This window comes from Lissotriton helveticus, chromosome 1_1 (assembly GCF_964261635.1).
Source record: "Lissotriton helveticus chromosome 1_1, aLisHel1.1, whole genome shotgun sequence".
Taxonomy (NCBI): domain Eukaryota; kingdom Metazoa; phylum Chordata; class Amphibia; order Caudata; family Salamandridae; genus Lissotriton; species Lissotriton helveticus.
The window spans coordinates 218,438,738-218,453,531 of record NC_136057.1 but is presented as its reverse complement, the minus strand read 5'-3'; the positions used below and the strand labels follow the sequence as shown (position 1 = coordinate 218,453,531).

Sequence of the window (14,794 nt, the reverse complement as noted above, 5' to 3'; positions counted from 1 at the left end):
AGTTGGGACACTTCCAAATGTTGATAAGGTCATTTTGTGGAGCGGCCTCTCCGAGCCTGGATAGCTCAGTCGGGAGAGCATCAGTCTTTTAATCTGAGGGCCCAGGGTTCAAGTCCCTGTTCAGGCGGCTTGGTTAAAGAAAAGGTATATCAATTGCATACTCTTTTCAGGATCCAATGAATGGGGAGTCCTATTCGAGATGTTTCAAAAAAGTCTTAATCAAGTCATTACATACCCATCTGTCTTCTACATTCTTTGACAAGGGTTAAGAAGACTTACCCAAACTGTATCATGTAGTTTGTTGATTATCTTTTACCCAATTCAATGTTCAAAATGTAAGGTAGTGTCCGATTAACTTGATAAAGTTGGTCAACAGCTGATAGGTCATCTTTTTATTTGTGAATCTCTGATCACCGTGTTGAATCAGGTCGGATCTCTAGTGCAATGGATAGCGGCTTGGAGTCCTAGACGAATGTAGCAAAAGCATTCAAAGGCTTTGTGTTCAAACACCAGCTGGGTCAATTTTATCCCTCCTCTTATTTTATAACTAATTGAAACAGTAACAAGCAATGCCTGCGTCTGCATCACCAGAAACATTTACCAAAATGGCAGTGAAAGAAAGTCTACTTAAACAGAGACTGTTTGCTTTGAAAACATTGCATAATCTATGCCCAAGAGGAAGTTCCCAAAGAAACTGCTGAAAATGTATGTAATTTAGTAGGTAGTAATAGTATTTGGCACTTTATTGATTTCACAAGGTCATTTTAGACACATGATTTCTAAGTCAGCCGAAAATGAGATAGTCCAAATTTCAGGATTTAAAATGGATTACGTGTGCTGCTGAAATTTCAAATGCTTAACACCTTCAATGCTACAGGAGATTTTCCTCCTGTGCTGAATGATCTGTAAATCCATTGTTCATGACGAGCTCAGCTCGTCATAAGCACACGACAAGTGTACTGCACGACGAGCTGAGCTCGTCATGAGCATGGAAGGGGTTAAAACATCAATTTGTTATTAAACTCTACAAATTTGATTGCTAATATATGTAACCATATTAATACACAGAGTGTAGGTCAGTGTACGTCCACATTTGTTTAGCTGATTTTAAGACAGAGTATAGCAGAGCCTGGATAGCTCAGTCGGTAGAGCATCAGACTTTTAATCTGAGGGTCCAGGGTTCACGTCCCTGTTCAGGCTGTTGCTTCCTTTAAAGAAAAATTACTCTAATTGGATGCTCTTTTTGTGTTCCCCTGCATGACGAATAAGATATTCCATTACTAAAATTGCAAAAACGTCTTTCATGGAGTTGTGAAATGCACATCTGCCTCATATATCATGTGCCATTTGACTAAACTTAAGTCGTACGTAGACTTACCTAAGGTATCATGTAACTTGAGACGGTGAATATAATTTCCCCAATTCAATATTCAAAATAAATCCATGGTTATAGTATCAAATGAACTTTATAAAGCTGATCAACATTATTTCATTTCAGAATATCTCCGCACCTAATCAGAGCGTATTGGCTCTTTGGCGCAATGGATAGCGCATTGGACTTCTAGGTGAATGTAAAAAAGATATTCAAAGGTTGTGGGTTCGAATCCCACCAGAGTCAGTTTTATCCCTATTTACTTCATAACTGTTTAAAAGAGTAATAAACAGTGCATGCATGCTTCTGCTTCACCAAAAAGGGCAGTGAAAGGAAGTCTATTTTAAATAGATACTATTCAAATTACGCAATCTTTGCAGAAGAGGAAATTGGCAGCTGTACTTATGAAAATGTAATTTACTCAGAAGTAAGATTTTGGGCCCTTCCTTAATTTTACAATGTCAATAAAAACATATGACTTCTAAGTCAGCAAAAAAAATGAGATAGTAGCAATTTCAGGACTTACAATAAGGTTAAATTTACTGAAGAGATTTCAAATGCTTGAAGTACCAATTCATTATTATATTCCGCGTATTCAGTACTTAATACCGGCAACCATCTTAAGAAACGTAGTGATAGTTGGGACACTTCCAAATGTTGATAAGGTCATTTTGTGGAGCGGCCTCTCCGAGCCTGGATAGCTCAGTCGGGAGAGCATCAGTCTTTTAATCTGAGGGCCCAGGGTTCAAGTCCCTGTTCAGGCGGCTTGGTTAAAGAAAAGGTATATCAATTGCATACTCTTTTCAGGATCCAATGAATGGGGAGTCCTATTCGAGATGTTTCAAAAAAGTCTTAATCAAGTCATTACATACCCATCTGTCTTCTACATTCTTTGACAAGGGTTAAGAAGACTTACCCAAACTGTATCATGTAGTTTGTTGATTATCTTTTACCCAATTCAATGTTCAAAATGTAAGGTAGTGTCCGATTAACTTGATAAAGTTGGTCAACAGCTGATAGGTCATCTTTTTATTTGTGAATCTCTGATCACCGTGTTGAATCAGGTCGGATCTCTAGTGCAATGGATAGCGGCTTGGAGTCCTAGACGAATGTAGCAAAAGCATTCAAAGGCTTTGTGTTCAAACACCAGCTGGGTCAATTTTATCCCTCCTCTTATTTTATAACTAATTGAAACAGTAACAAGCAATGCCTGCGTCTGCATCACCAGAAACATTTACCAAAATGGCAGTGAAAGAAAGTCTACTTAAACAGAGACTGTTTGCTTTGAAAACATTGCATAATCTATGCCCAAGAGGAAGTTCCCAAAGAAACTGCTGAAAATGTATGTAATTTAGTAGGTAGTAATAGTATTTGGCACTTTATTGATTTCACAAGGTCATTTTAGACACATGATTTCTAAGTCAGCCGAAAATGAGATAGTCCAAATTTCAGGATTTAAAATGGATTACGTGTGCTGCTGAAATTTCAAATGCTTAACACCTTCAATGCTACAGGAGATTTTCCTCCTGTGCTGAATGATCTGTAAATCCATTGTTCATGACGAGCTCAGCTCGTCATAAGCACACGACAAGTGTACTGCACGACGAGCTGAGCTCGTCATGAGCATGGAAGGGGTTAAAACATCAATTTGTTATTAAACTCTACAAATTTGATTGCTAATATATGTAACCATATTAATACACAGAGTGTAGGTCAGTGTACGTCCACATTTGTTTAGCTGATTTTAAGACAGAGTATAGCAGAGCCTGGATAGCTCAGTCGGTAGAGCATCAGACTTTTAATCTGAGGGTCCAGGGTTCAAGTCCCTGTTCAGGCTGTTGCTTCCTTTAAAGAAAAATTACTCTAATTGGATGCTCTTTTTGTGTTCCCCTGCATGACGAATAAGATATTCCATTACTAAAATTGCAAAAACGTCTTTCATGGAGTTGTGAAATGCACATCTGCCTCATATATCATGTGCCATTTGACTAAACTTAAGTCGTACGTAGACTTACCTAAGGTATCATGTAACTTGAGACGGTGAATATAATTTCCCCAATTCAATATTCAAAATAAATCCATGGTTATAGTATCAAATGAACTTTATAAAGCTGATCAACATTATTTCATTTCAGAATATCTCTGCACCTAATCAGAGCGTATTGGCTCTTTGGCGCAATGGATAGCGCATTGGACTTCTAGGTGAATGTAAAAAAGATATTCAAAGGTTGTGGGTTCGAATCCCACCAGAGTCAGTTTTATCCCTATTTACTTCATAACTGTTTAAAAGAGTAATAAACAGTGCATGCATGCTTCTGCTTCACCAAAAAGGGCAGTGAAAGGAAGTCTACTTTAAATAGATACTATTCAAATTACGCAATCTTTGCAGAAGAGGAAATTGGCAGCTGTACTTATGAAAATGTAATTTACTCAGAAGTAAGATTTTGGGCCCTTCCTTAATTTTACAATGTCAATAAAAATATATGACTTCTAAGTCAGCAAAAAAAATGAGATAGTAGCAATTTCAGGACTTACAATAAGGTTAAATTTACTGAAGAGATTTCAAATGCTTGAAGTACCAATTCATTATTATATTCCGCGTATTCAGTACTTAATACCGGCAACCATCTTAAGAAACGTAGTGATAGTTGGGACACTTCCAAATGTTGATAAGGTCATTTTGTGGAGCGGCCTCTCCGAGCCTGGATAGCTCAGTCGGGAGAGCATCAGTCTTTTAATCTGAGGGCCCAGGGTTCAAGTCCCTGTTCAGGCGGCTTGGTTAAAGAAAAGGTATATCAATTGCATACTCTTTTCAGGATCCAATGAATGGGGAGTCCTATTCGAGATGTTTCAAAAAAGTCTTAATCAAGTCATTACATACCCATCTGTCTTCTACATTCTTTGACAAGGGTTAAGAAGACTTACCCAAACTGTATCATGTAGTTTGTTGATTATCTTTTACCCAATTCAATGTTCAAAATGTAAGGTAGTGTCCGATTAACTTGATAAAGTTGGTCAACAGCTGATAGGTCATCTTTTTATTTGTGAATCTCTGATCACCGTGTTGAATCAGGTCGGATCTCTAGTGCAATGGATAGCGGCTTGGAGTCCTAGACGAATGTAGCAAAAGCATTCAAAGGCTTTGTGTTCAAACACCAGCTGGGTCAATTTTATCCCTCCTCTTATTTTATAACTAATTGAAACAGTAACAAGCAATGCCTGCGTCTGCATCACCAGAAACATTTACCAAAATGGCAGTGAAAGAAAGTCTACTTAAACAGAGACTGTTTGCTTTGAAAACATTGCATAATCTATGCCCAAGAGGAAGTTCCCAAAGAAACTGCTGAAAATGTATGTAATTTAGTAGGTAGTAATAGTATTTGGCACTTTATTGATTTCACAAGGTCATTTTAGACACATGATTTCTAAGTCAGCCGAAAATGAGATAGTACAAATTTCAGGATTTAAAATGGATTACGTGTGCTGCTGAAATTTCAAATGCTTAACACCTTCAATGCTACAGGAGATTTTCCTCCTGTGCTGAATGATCTGTAAATCCATTGTTCATGACGAGCTCAGCTCGTCATAAGCACACGACAAGTGTACTGCACGACGAGCTGAGCTCGTCATGAGCATGGAAGGGGTTAAAACATCAATTTGTTATTAAACTCTACAAATTTGATTGCTAATATATGTAACCATATTAATACACAGAGTGTAGGTCAGTGTACGTCCACATTTGTTTAGCTGATTTTAAGACAGAGTATAGCAGAGCCTGGATAGCTCAGTCGGTAGAGCATCAGACTTTTAATCTGAGGGTCCAGGGTTCAAGTCCCTGTTCAGGCGGTTGCTTTCTTTATAAAAAAAATAACTCTAATTGGATGCTCTTTTTGTGTTCCCCTGCATGACGAATAAGATATTCCATTACTAAAATTGCTAAAACGTCTTTCATGGAGTTGTGAAATGCACATCTGCCTCATATATCATGTGCCATTTGACTAAACTTAAGTCGTACGTAGACTTACCTAAGGTATCATGTAACTTGAGACGGTGAATATAATTTCCCCAATTCAATATTCAAAATAAATCCATGGTTATAGTATCAAATGAACTTTATAAAGCTGATCAACATTATTTCATTTCAGAATATCTCTGCACCTAATCAGAGCGTATTGGCTCTGTGGCGCAATGGATAGCGCATTGGACTTCTAGGTGAATGTAAAAAAGATATTCAAAGGTTGTGGGTTCGAATCCCACCAGAGTCAGTTTTATCCCTATTTACTTCATAACTGTTTAAAAGAGTAATAAACAGTGCATGCATGCTTCTGCTTCACCAAAAAGGGCAGTGAAAGGAAGTCTATTTTAAATAGATACTATTCAAATTACGCAATCTTTGCAGAAGAGGAAATTGGCAGCTGTACTTATGAAAATGTAATTTACTCAGAAGTAAGATTTTGGGCCCTTCCTTAATTTTACAATGTCAATAAAAACATATGACTTCTAAGTCAGCAAAAAAAATGAGATAGTAGCAATTTCAGGACTTACAATAAGGTTAAATTTACTGAAGAGATTTCAAATGCTTGAAGTACCAATTCATTATTATATTCCGCGTATTCAGTACTTAATACCGGCAACCATCTTAAGAAACGTAGTGATAGTTGGGACACTTCCAAATGTTGATAAGGTCATTTTGTGGAGCGGCCTCTCCGAGCCTGGATAGCTCAGTCGGGAGAGCATCAGTCTTTTAATCTGAGGGCCCAGGGTTCAAGTCCCTGTTCAGGCGGCTTGGTTAAAGAAAAGGTATATCAATTGCATACTCTTTTCAGGATCCAATGAATGGGGAGTCCTATTCGAGATGTTTCAAAAAAGTCTTAATCAAGTCATTACATACCCATCTGTCTTCTACATTCTTTGACAAGGGTTAAGAAGACTTACCCAAACTGTATCATGTAGTTTGTTGATTATCTTTTACCCAATTCAATGTTCAAAATGTAAGGTAGTGTCCGATTAACTTGATAAAGTTGGTCAACAGCTGATAGGTCATCTTTTTATTTGTGAATCTCTGATCACCGTGTTGAATCAGGTCGGATCTCTAGTGCAATGGATAGCGGCTTGGAGTCCTAGACGAATGTAGCAAAAGCATTCAAAGGCTTTGTGTTCAAACACCAGCTGGGTCAATTTTATCCCTCCTCTTATTTTATAACTAATTGAAACAGTAACAAGCAATGCCTGCGTCTGCATCACCAGAAACATTTACCAAAATGGCAGTGAAAGAAAGTCTACTTAAACAGAGACTGTTTGCTTTGAAAACATTGCATAATCTATGCCCAAGAGGAAGTTCCCAAAGAAACTGCTGAAAATGTATGTAATTTAGTAGGTAGTAATAGTATTTGGCACTTTATTGATTTCACAAGGTCATTTTAGACACATGATTTCTAAGTCAGCCGAAAATGAGATAGTACAAATTTCAGGATTTAAAATGGATTACGTGTGCTGCTGAAATTTCAAATGCTTAACACCTTCAATGCTACAGGAGATTTTCCTCCTGTGCTGAATGATCTGTAAATCCATTGTTCATGACGAGCTCAGCTCGTCGTAAGCACACGACAAGTGTACTGCACGACGAGCTGAGCTCGTCATGAGCATGGAAGGGGTTAAAACATCAATTTGTTATTAAACTCTACAAATTTGATTGCTAATATATGTAACCATATTAATACACAGAGTGTAGGTCAGTGTACGTCCACATTTGTTTAGCTGATTTTAAGACAGAGTATAGCAGAGCCTGGATAGCTCAGTCGGTAGAGCATCAGACTTTTAATCTGAGGGTCCAGGGTTCAAGTCCCTGTTCAGGCGGTTGCTTCCTTTAAAGAAAAATTACTCTAATTGGATGCTCTTTTTGTGTTCCCCTGCATGACGAATAAGATATTCCATTACTAAAATTGCAAAAACGTCTTTCATGGAGTTGTGAAATGCACATCTGCCTCATATATCATGTGCCATTTGACTAAACTTAAGTCGTACGTAGACTTACCTAAGGTATCATGTAACTTGAGACGGTGAATATAATTTCCCCAATTCAATATTCAAAATAAATCCATGGTTATAGTATCAAATGAACTTTATAAAGCTGATCAACATTATTTCATTTCAGAATATCTCTGCACCTAATCAGAGCGTATTGGCTCTTTGGCGCAATGGATAGCGCATTGGACTTCTAGGTGAATGTAAAAAAGATGTTCAAAGGTTGTGGGTTCGAATCCCACCAGAGTCAGTTTTATCCCTATTTACTTCATAACTGTTTAAAAGAGTAATAAACAGTGCATGCATGCTTCTGCTTCACCAAAAAGGGCAGTGAAAGGAAGTCTATTTTAAATAGATACTATTCAAATTACGCAATCTTTGCAGAAGAGGAAATTGGCAGCTGTACTTATGAAAATGTAATTTACTCAGAAGTAAGATTTTGGGCCCTTCCTTAATTTTACAATGTCAATAAAAACATATGACTTCTAAGTCAGCAAAAAAAATGAGATAGTAGCAATTTCAGGACTTACAATAAGGTTAAATTTACTGAAGAGATTTCAAATGCTTGAAGTACCAATTCATTATTATATTCCGCGTATTCAGTACTTAATACCGGCAACCATCTTAAGAAACGTAGTGATAGTTGGGACACTTCCAAATGTTGATAAGGTCATTTTGTGGAGCGGCCTCTCTGAGCCTGGATAGCTCAGTCGGGAGAGCATCAGTCTTTTAATCTGAGGGCCCAGGGTTCAAGTCCCTGTTCAGGCGGCTTGGTTAAAGAAAAGGTATATCAATTGCATACTCTTTTCAGGATCCAATGAATGGGGAGTCCTATTCGAGATGTTTCAAAAAAGTCTTAATCAAGTCATTACATACCCATCTGTCTTCTACATTCTTTGACAAGGGTTAAGAAGACTTACCCAAACTGTATCATGTAGTTTGTTGATTATCTTTTACCCAATTCAATGTTCAAAATGTAAGGTAGTGTCCGATTAACTTGATAAAGTTGGTCAACAGCTGATAGGTCATCTTTTTATTTGTGAATCTCTGATCACTGTGTTGAATCAGGTCGGATCTCTAGTGCAATGGATAGCGGCTTGGAGTCCTAGACGAATGTAGCAAAAGCATTCAAAGGCTTTGTGTTCAAACACCAGCTGGGTCAATTTTATCCCTCCTCTTATTTTATAACTAATTGAAACAGTAACAAGCAATGCCTGCGTCTGCATCACCAGAAACATTTACCAAAATGGCAGTGAAAGAAAGTCTACTTAAACAGAGACTGTTTGCTTTGAAAACATTGCATAATCTATGCCCAAGAGGAAGTTCCCAAAGAAACTGCTGAAAATGTATGTAATTTAGTAGGTAGTAATAGTATTTGGCACTTTATTGATTTCACAAGGTCATTTTAGACACATGATTTCTAAGTCAGCCGAAAATGAGATAGTCCAAATTTCAGGATTTAAAATGGATTTCGTGTGCTGCTGAAATTTCAAATGCTTAACACCTTCAATGCTACAGGAGATTTTCCTCCTGTGCTGAATGATCTGTAAATCCATTGTTCATGACGAGCTCAGCTCGTCATAAGCACACGACAAGTGTACTGCACGACGAGCTGAGCTCGTCATGAGCATGGAAGGGGTTAAAACATCAATTTGTTATTAAACTCTACAAATTTGATTGCTAATATATGTAACCATATTAATACACAGAGTGTAGGTCAGTGTACGTCCACATTTGTTTAGCTGATTTTAAGACAGAGTATAGCAGAGCCTGGATAGCTCAGTCGGTAGAGCATCAGACTTTTAATCTGAGGGTCCAGGGTTCAAGTCCCTGTTCAGGCTGTTGCTTCCTTTAAAGAAAAATTACTCTAATTGGATGCTCTTTTTGTGTTCCCCTGCATGACGAATAAGATATTCCATTACTAAAATTGCAAAAACGTCTTTCATGGAGTTGTGAAATGCACATCTGCCTCATATATCATGTGCCATTTGACTAAACTTAAGTCGTACGTAGACTTACCTAAGGTATCATGTAACTTGAGACGGTGAATATAATTTCCCCAATTCAATATTCAAAATAAATCCATGGTTATAGTATCAAATGAACTTTATAAAGCTGATCAACATTATTTCATTTCAGAATATCTCTGCACCTAATCAAAGCGTATTGGCTCTTTGGCGCAATGGATAGCGCATTGGACTTCTAGGTGAATGTAAAAAAGATATTCAAAGGTTGTGGGTTCGAATCCCACCAGAGTCAGTTTTATCCCTATTTACTTCATAACTGTTTAAAAGAGTAATAAACAGTGCATGCATGCTTCTGCTTCACCAAAAAGGGCAGTGAAAGGAAGTCTATTTTAAATAGATACTATTCAAATTACGCAATCTTTGCAGAAGAGGAAATTGGCAGCTGTACTTATGAAAATGTAATTTACTCAGAAGTAAGATTTTGGGCCCTTCCTTAATTTTACAATGTCAATAAAAACATATGACTTCTAAGTCAGCAAAAAAAATGAGATAGTAGCAATTTCAGGACTTACAATAAGGTTAAATTTACTGAAGAGATTTCAAATGCTTGAAGTACCAATTCATTATTATATTCCGCGTATTCAGTACTTAATACCGGCAACCATCTTAAGAAACGGAGTGATAGTTGGGACACTTCCAAATGTTGATAAGGTCATTTTGTGGAGCGGCCTCTCCGAGCCTGGATAGCTCAGTCGGGAGAGCATCAGTCTTTTAATCTGAGGGCCCAGGGTTCAAGTCCCTGTTCAGGCGGCTTGGTTAAAGAAAAGGTATATCAATTGCATACTCTTTTCAGGATCCAATGAATGGGGAGTCCTATTCGAGATGTTTCAAAAAAGTCTTAATCAAGTCATTACATACCCATCTGTCTTCTACATTCTTTGACAAGGGTTAAGAAGACTTACCCAAACTGTATCATGTAGTTTGTTGATTATCTTTTACCCAATTCAATGTTCAAAATGTAAGGTAGTGTCCGATTAACTTGATAAAGTTGGTCAACAGCTGATAGGTCATCTTTTTATTTGTGAATCTCTGATCACCGTGTTGAATCAGGTCGGATCTCTAGTGCAATGGATAGCGGCTTGGAGTCCTAGACGAATGTAGCAAAAGCATTCAAAGGCTTTGTGTTCAAACACCAGCTGGGTCAATTTTATCCCTCCTCTTATTTTATAACTAATTGAAACAGTAACAAGCAATGCCTGCGTCTGCATCACCAGAAACATTTACCAAAATGGCAGTGAAAGAAAGTCTACTTAAACAGAGACTGTTTGCTTTGAAAACATTGCATAATCTATGCCCAAGAGGAAGTTCCCAAAGAAACTGCTGAAAATGTATGTAATTTAGTAGGTAGTAATAGTATTTGGCACTTTATTGATTTCACAAGGTCATTTTAGACACATGATTTCTAAGTCAGCCGAAAATGAGATAGTCCAAATTTCAGGATTTAAAATGGATTACGTGTGCTGCTGAAATTTCAAATGCTTAACACCTTCAATGCTACAGGTGATTTTCCTCCTGTGCTGAATGATCTGTAAATCCATTGTTCATGACGAGCTCAGCTCGTCGTAAGCACACGACAAGTGTACTGCACGACGAGCTGAGCTCGTCATGAGCATGGAAGGGGTTAAAACATCAATTTGTTATTAAACTCTACAAATTTGATTGCTAATATATGTAACCATATTAATACACAGAGTGTAGGTCAGTGTACGTCCACATTTGTTTAGCTGATTTTAAGACAGAGTATAGCAGAGCCTGGATAGCTCAGTCGGTAGAGCATCAGACTTTTAATCTGAGGGTCCAGGGTTCAAGTCCCTGTTCAGGCTGTTGCTTCCTTTAAAGAAAAATTACTCTAATTGGATGCTCTTTTTGTGTTCCCCTGCATGACGAATAAGATATTCCATTACTAAAATTGCAAAAACGTCTTTCATGGAGTTGTGAAATGCACATCTGCCTCATATATCATGTGCCATTTGACTAAACTTAAGTCGTACGTAGACTTACCTAAGGTATCATGTAACTTGAGACGGTGAATATAATTTCCCCAATTCAATATTCAAAATAAATCCATGGTTATAGTATCAAATGAACTTTATAAAGCTGATCAACATTATTTCATTTCAGAATATCTCTGCACCTAATCAAAGCGTATTGGCTCTTTGGCGCAATGGATAGCGCATTGGACTTCTAGGTGAATGTAAAAAAGATATTCAAAGGTTGTGGGTTCGAATCCCACCAGAGTCAGTTTTATCCCTATTTACTTCATAACTGTTTAAAAGAGTAATAAACAGTGCATGCATGCTTCTGCTTCACCAAAAAGGGCAGTGAAAGGAAGTCTATTTTAAATAGATACTATTCAAATTACGCAATCTTTGCAGAAGAGGAAATTGGCAGCTGTACTTATGAAAATGTAATTTACTCAGAAGTAAGATTTTGGGCCCTTCCTTAATTTTACAATGTCAATAAAAACATATGACTTCTAAGTCAGCAAAAAAAATGAGATAGTAGCAATTTCAGGACTTACAATAAGGTTAAATTTACTGAAGAGATTTCAAATGCTTGAAGTACCAATTCATTATTATATTCCGCGTATTCAGTACTTAATACCGGCAACCATCTTAAGAAACGTAGTGATAGTTGGGACACTTCCAAATGTTGATAAGGTCATTTTGTGGAGCGGCCTCTCCGAGCCTGGATAGCTCAGTCGGGAGAGCATCAGTCTTTTAATCTGAGGGCCCAGGGTTCAAGTCCCTGTTCAGGCGGCTTGGTTAAAGAAAAGGTATATCAATTGCATACTCTTTTCAGGATCCAATGAATGGGGAGTCCTATTCGAGATGTTTCAAAAAAGTCTTAATCAAGTCATTACATACCCATCTGTCTTCTACATTCTTTGACAAGGGTTAAGAAGACTTACCCAAACTGTATCATGTAGTTTGTTGATTATCTTTTACCCAATTCAATGTTCAAAATGTAAGGTAGTGTCCGATTAACTTGATAAAGTTGGTCAACAGCTGATAGGTCATCTTTTTATTTGTGAATCTCTGATCACCGTGTTGAATCAGGTCGGATCTCTAGTGCAATGGATAGCGGCTTGGAGTCCTAGACGAATGTAGCAAAAGCATTCAAAGGCTTTGTGTTCAAACACCAGCTGGGTCAATTTTATCCCTCCTCTTATTTTATAACTAATTGAAACAGTAACAAGCAATGCCTGCGTCTGCATCACCAGAAACATTTACCAAAATGGCAGTGAAAGAAAGTCTACTTAAACAGAGACTGTTTGCTTTGAAAACATTGCATAATCTATGCCCAAGAGGAAGTTCCCAAAGAAACTGCTGAAAATGTATGTAATTTAGTAGGTAGTAATAGTATTTGGCACTTTATTGATTTCACAAGGTCATTTTAGACACATGATTTCTAAGTCAGCCGAAAATGAGATAGTACAAATTTCAGGATTTAAAATGGATTACGTGTGCTGCTGAAATTTCAAATGCTTAACACCTTCAATGCTACAGGAGATTTTCCTCCTGTGCTGAATGATCTGTAAATCCATTGTTCATGACGAGCTCAGCTCGTCGTAAGCACACGACAAGTGTACTGCACGACGAGCTGAGCTCGTCATGAGCATGGAAGGGGTTAAAACATCAATTTGTTATTAAACTCTACAAATTTGATTGCTAATATATGTAACCATATTAATACACAGAGTGTAGGTCAGTGTACGTCCACATTTGTTTAGCTGATTTTAAGACAGAGTATAGCAGAGCCTGGATAGCTCAGTCGGTAGAGCATCAGACTTTTAATCTGAGGGTCCAGGGTTCAAGTCCCTGTTCAGGCGGTTGCTTCCTTTAAAGAAAAATTACTCTAATTGGATGCTCTTTTTGTGTTCCCCTGCATGACGAATAAGATATTCCATTACTAAAATTGCAAAAACGTCTTTCATGGAGTTGTGAAATGCACATCTGCCTCATATATCATGTGCCATTTGACTAAACTTAAGTCGTACGTAGACTTACCTAAGGTATCATGTAACTTGAGACGGTGAATATAATTTCCCCAATTCAATATTCAAAATAAATCCATGGTTATAGTATCAAATGAACTTTATAAAGCTGATCAACATTATTTCATTTCAGAATATCTCTGCACCTAATCAGAGCGTATTGGCTCTTTGGCGCAATGGATAGCGCATTGGACTTCTAGGTGAATGTAAAAAAGATATTCAAAGGTTGTGGGTTCGAATCCCACCAGAGTCAGTTTTATCCCTATTTACTTCATAACTGTTTAAAAGAGTAATAAACAGTGCATGCATGCTTCTGCTTCACCAAAAAGGGGAGTGAAAGGAAGTCTATTTTAAATAGATACTATTCAAATTACGCAATCTTTGCAGAAGAGGAAATTGGCAGCTGTACTTATGAAAATGTAATTTACTCAGAAGTAAGATTTTGGGCCCTTCCTTAATTTTACAATGTCAATAAAAACATATGACTTCTAAGTCAGCAAAAAAAATGAGATAGTAGCAATTTCAGGACTTACAATAAGGTTAAATTTACTGAAGAGATTTCAAATGCTTGAAGTACCAATTCATTATTATATTCCGCGTATTCAGTACTTAATACCGGCAACCATCTTAAGAAACGTAGTGATAGTTGGGACACTTCCAAATGTTGATAAGGTCATTTTGTGGAGCGGCCTCTCTGAGCCTGGATAGCTCAGTCGGGAGAGCATCAGTCTTTTAATCTGAGGGCCCAGGGTTCAAGTCCCTGTTCAGGCGGCTTGGTTAAAGAAAAGGTATATCAATTGCATACTCTTTTCAGGATCCAATGAATGGGGAGTCCTATTCGAGATGTTTCAAAAAAGTCTTAATCAAGTCATTACATACCCATCTGTCTTCTACATTCTTTGACAAGGGTTAAGAAGACTTACCCAAACTGTATCATGTAGTTTGTTGATTATCTTTTACCCAATTCAATGTTCAAAATGTAAGGTAGTGTCCGATTAACTTGATAAAGTTGGTCAACAGCTGATAGGTCATCTTTTTATTTGTGAATCTCTGATCACTGTGTTGAATCAGGTCGGATCTCTAGTGCAATGGATAGCGGCTTGGAGTCCTAGACGAATGTAGCAAAAGCATTCAAAGGCTTTGTGTTCAAACACCAGCTGGGTCAATTTTATCCCTCCTCTTATTTTATAACTAATTGAAACAGTAACAAGCAATGCCTGCGTCTGCATCACCAGAAACATTTACCAAAATGGCAGTGAAAGAAAGTCTACTTAAACAGAGACTGTTTGCTTTGAAAACATTGCATAATCTATGCCCAAGAGGAAGTTCCCAAAGAAACTGCTGAAAATGTATGTAATTTAGTAGGTAGTAATA

The 14,794-nt window shown here is 37.4% G+C and overlaps 7 non-coding genes across 7 annotated transcripts; all 7 read left to right on the top strand.

Annotated features, from left to right (window-relative positions):
* Positions 1-3,136: 3,136 nt before the first annotated feature.
* On the top strand, positions 3,137-3,209 carry TRNAK-UUU (transfer RNA lysine (anticodon UUU)). Its single transcript has one exon. It is a non-coding gene; the product is annotated as a tRNA-Lys (tRNA).
* Positions 3,210-5,145: 1,936 nt separating this feature from the next.
* TRNAK-UUU (transfer RNA lysine (anticodon UUU)) lies at positions 5,146-5,218 on the top strand. The gene has a single exon. It is a non-coding gene; the product is annotated as a tRNA-Lys (tRNA).
* A 328-nt stretch (positions 5,219-5,546) lies between these two features.
* TRNAR-UCU (transfer RNA arginine (anticodon UCU)) lies at positions 5,547-5,637 on the top strand. Its single transcript is given in 2 exon segments — positions 5,547-5,583; positions 5,602-5,637. It is a non-coding gene; the product is annotated as a tRNA-Arg (tRNA).
* Positions 5,638-7,155: 1,518 nt separating this feature from the next.
* Positions 7,156-7,228, top strand: TRNAK-UUU (transfer RNA lysine (anticodon UUU)). The gene has a single exon. It is a non-coding gene; the product is annotated as a tRNA-Lys (tRNA).
* A 1,936-nt stretch (positions 7,229-9,164) lies between these two features.
* Positions 9,165-9,237, top strand: TRNAK-UUU (transfer RNA lysine (anticodon UUU)). Its single transcript has one exon. It is a non-coding gene; the product is annotated as a tRNA-Lys (tRNA).
* Positions 9,238-11,173: 1,936 nt separating this feature from the next.
* Positions 11,174-11,246, top strand: TRNAK-UUU (transfer RNA lysine (anticodon UUU)). The gene has a single exon. It is a non-coding gene; the product is annotated as a tRNA-Lys (tRNA).
* A 1,936-nt stretch (positions 11,247-13,182) lies between these two features.
* Positions 13,183-13,255, top strand: TRNAK-UUU (transfer RNA lysine (anticodon UUU)). Its single transcript has one exon. It is a non-coding gene; the product is annotated as a tRNA-Lys (tRNA).
* Positions 13,256-14,794: the final 1,539 nt, after the last annotated feature.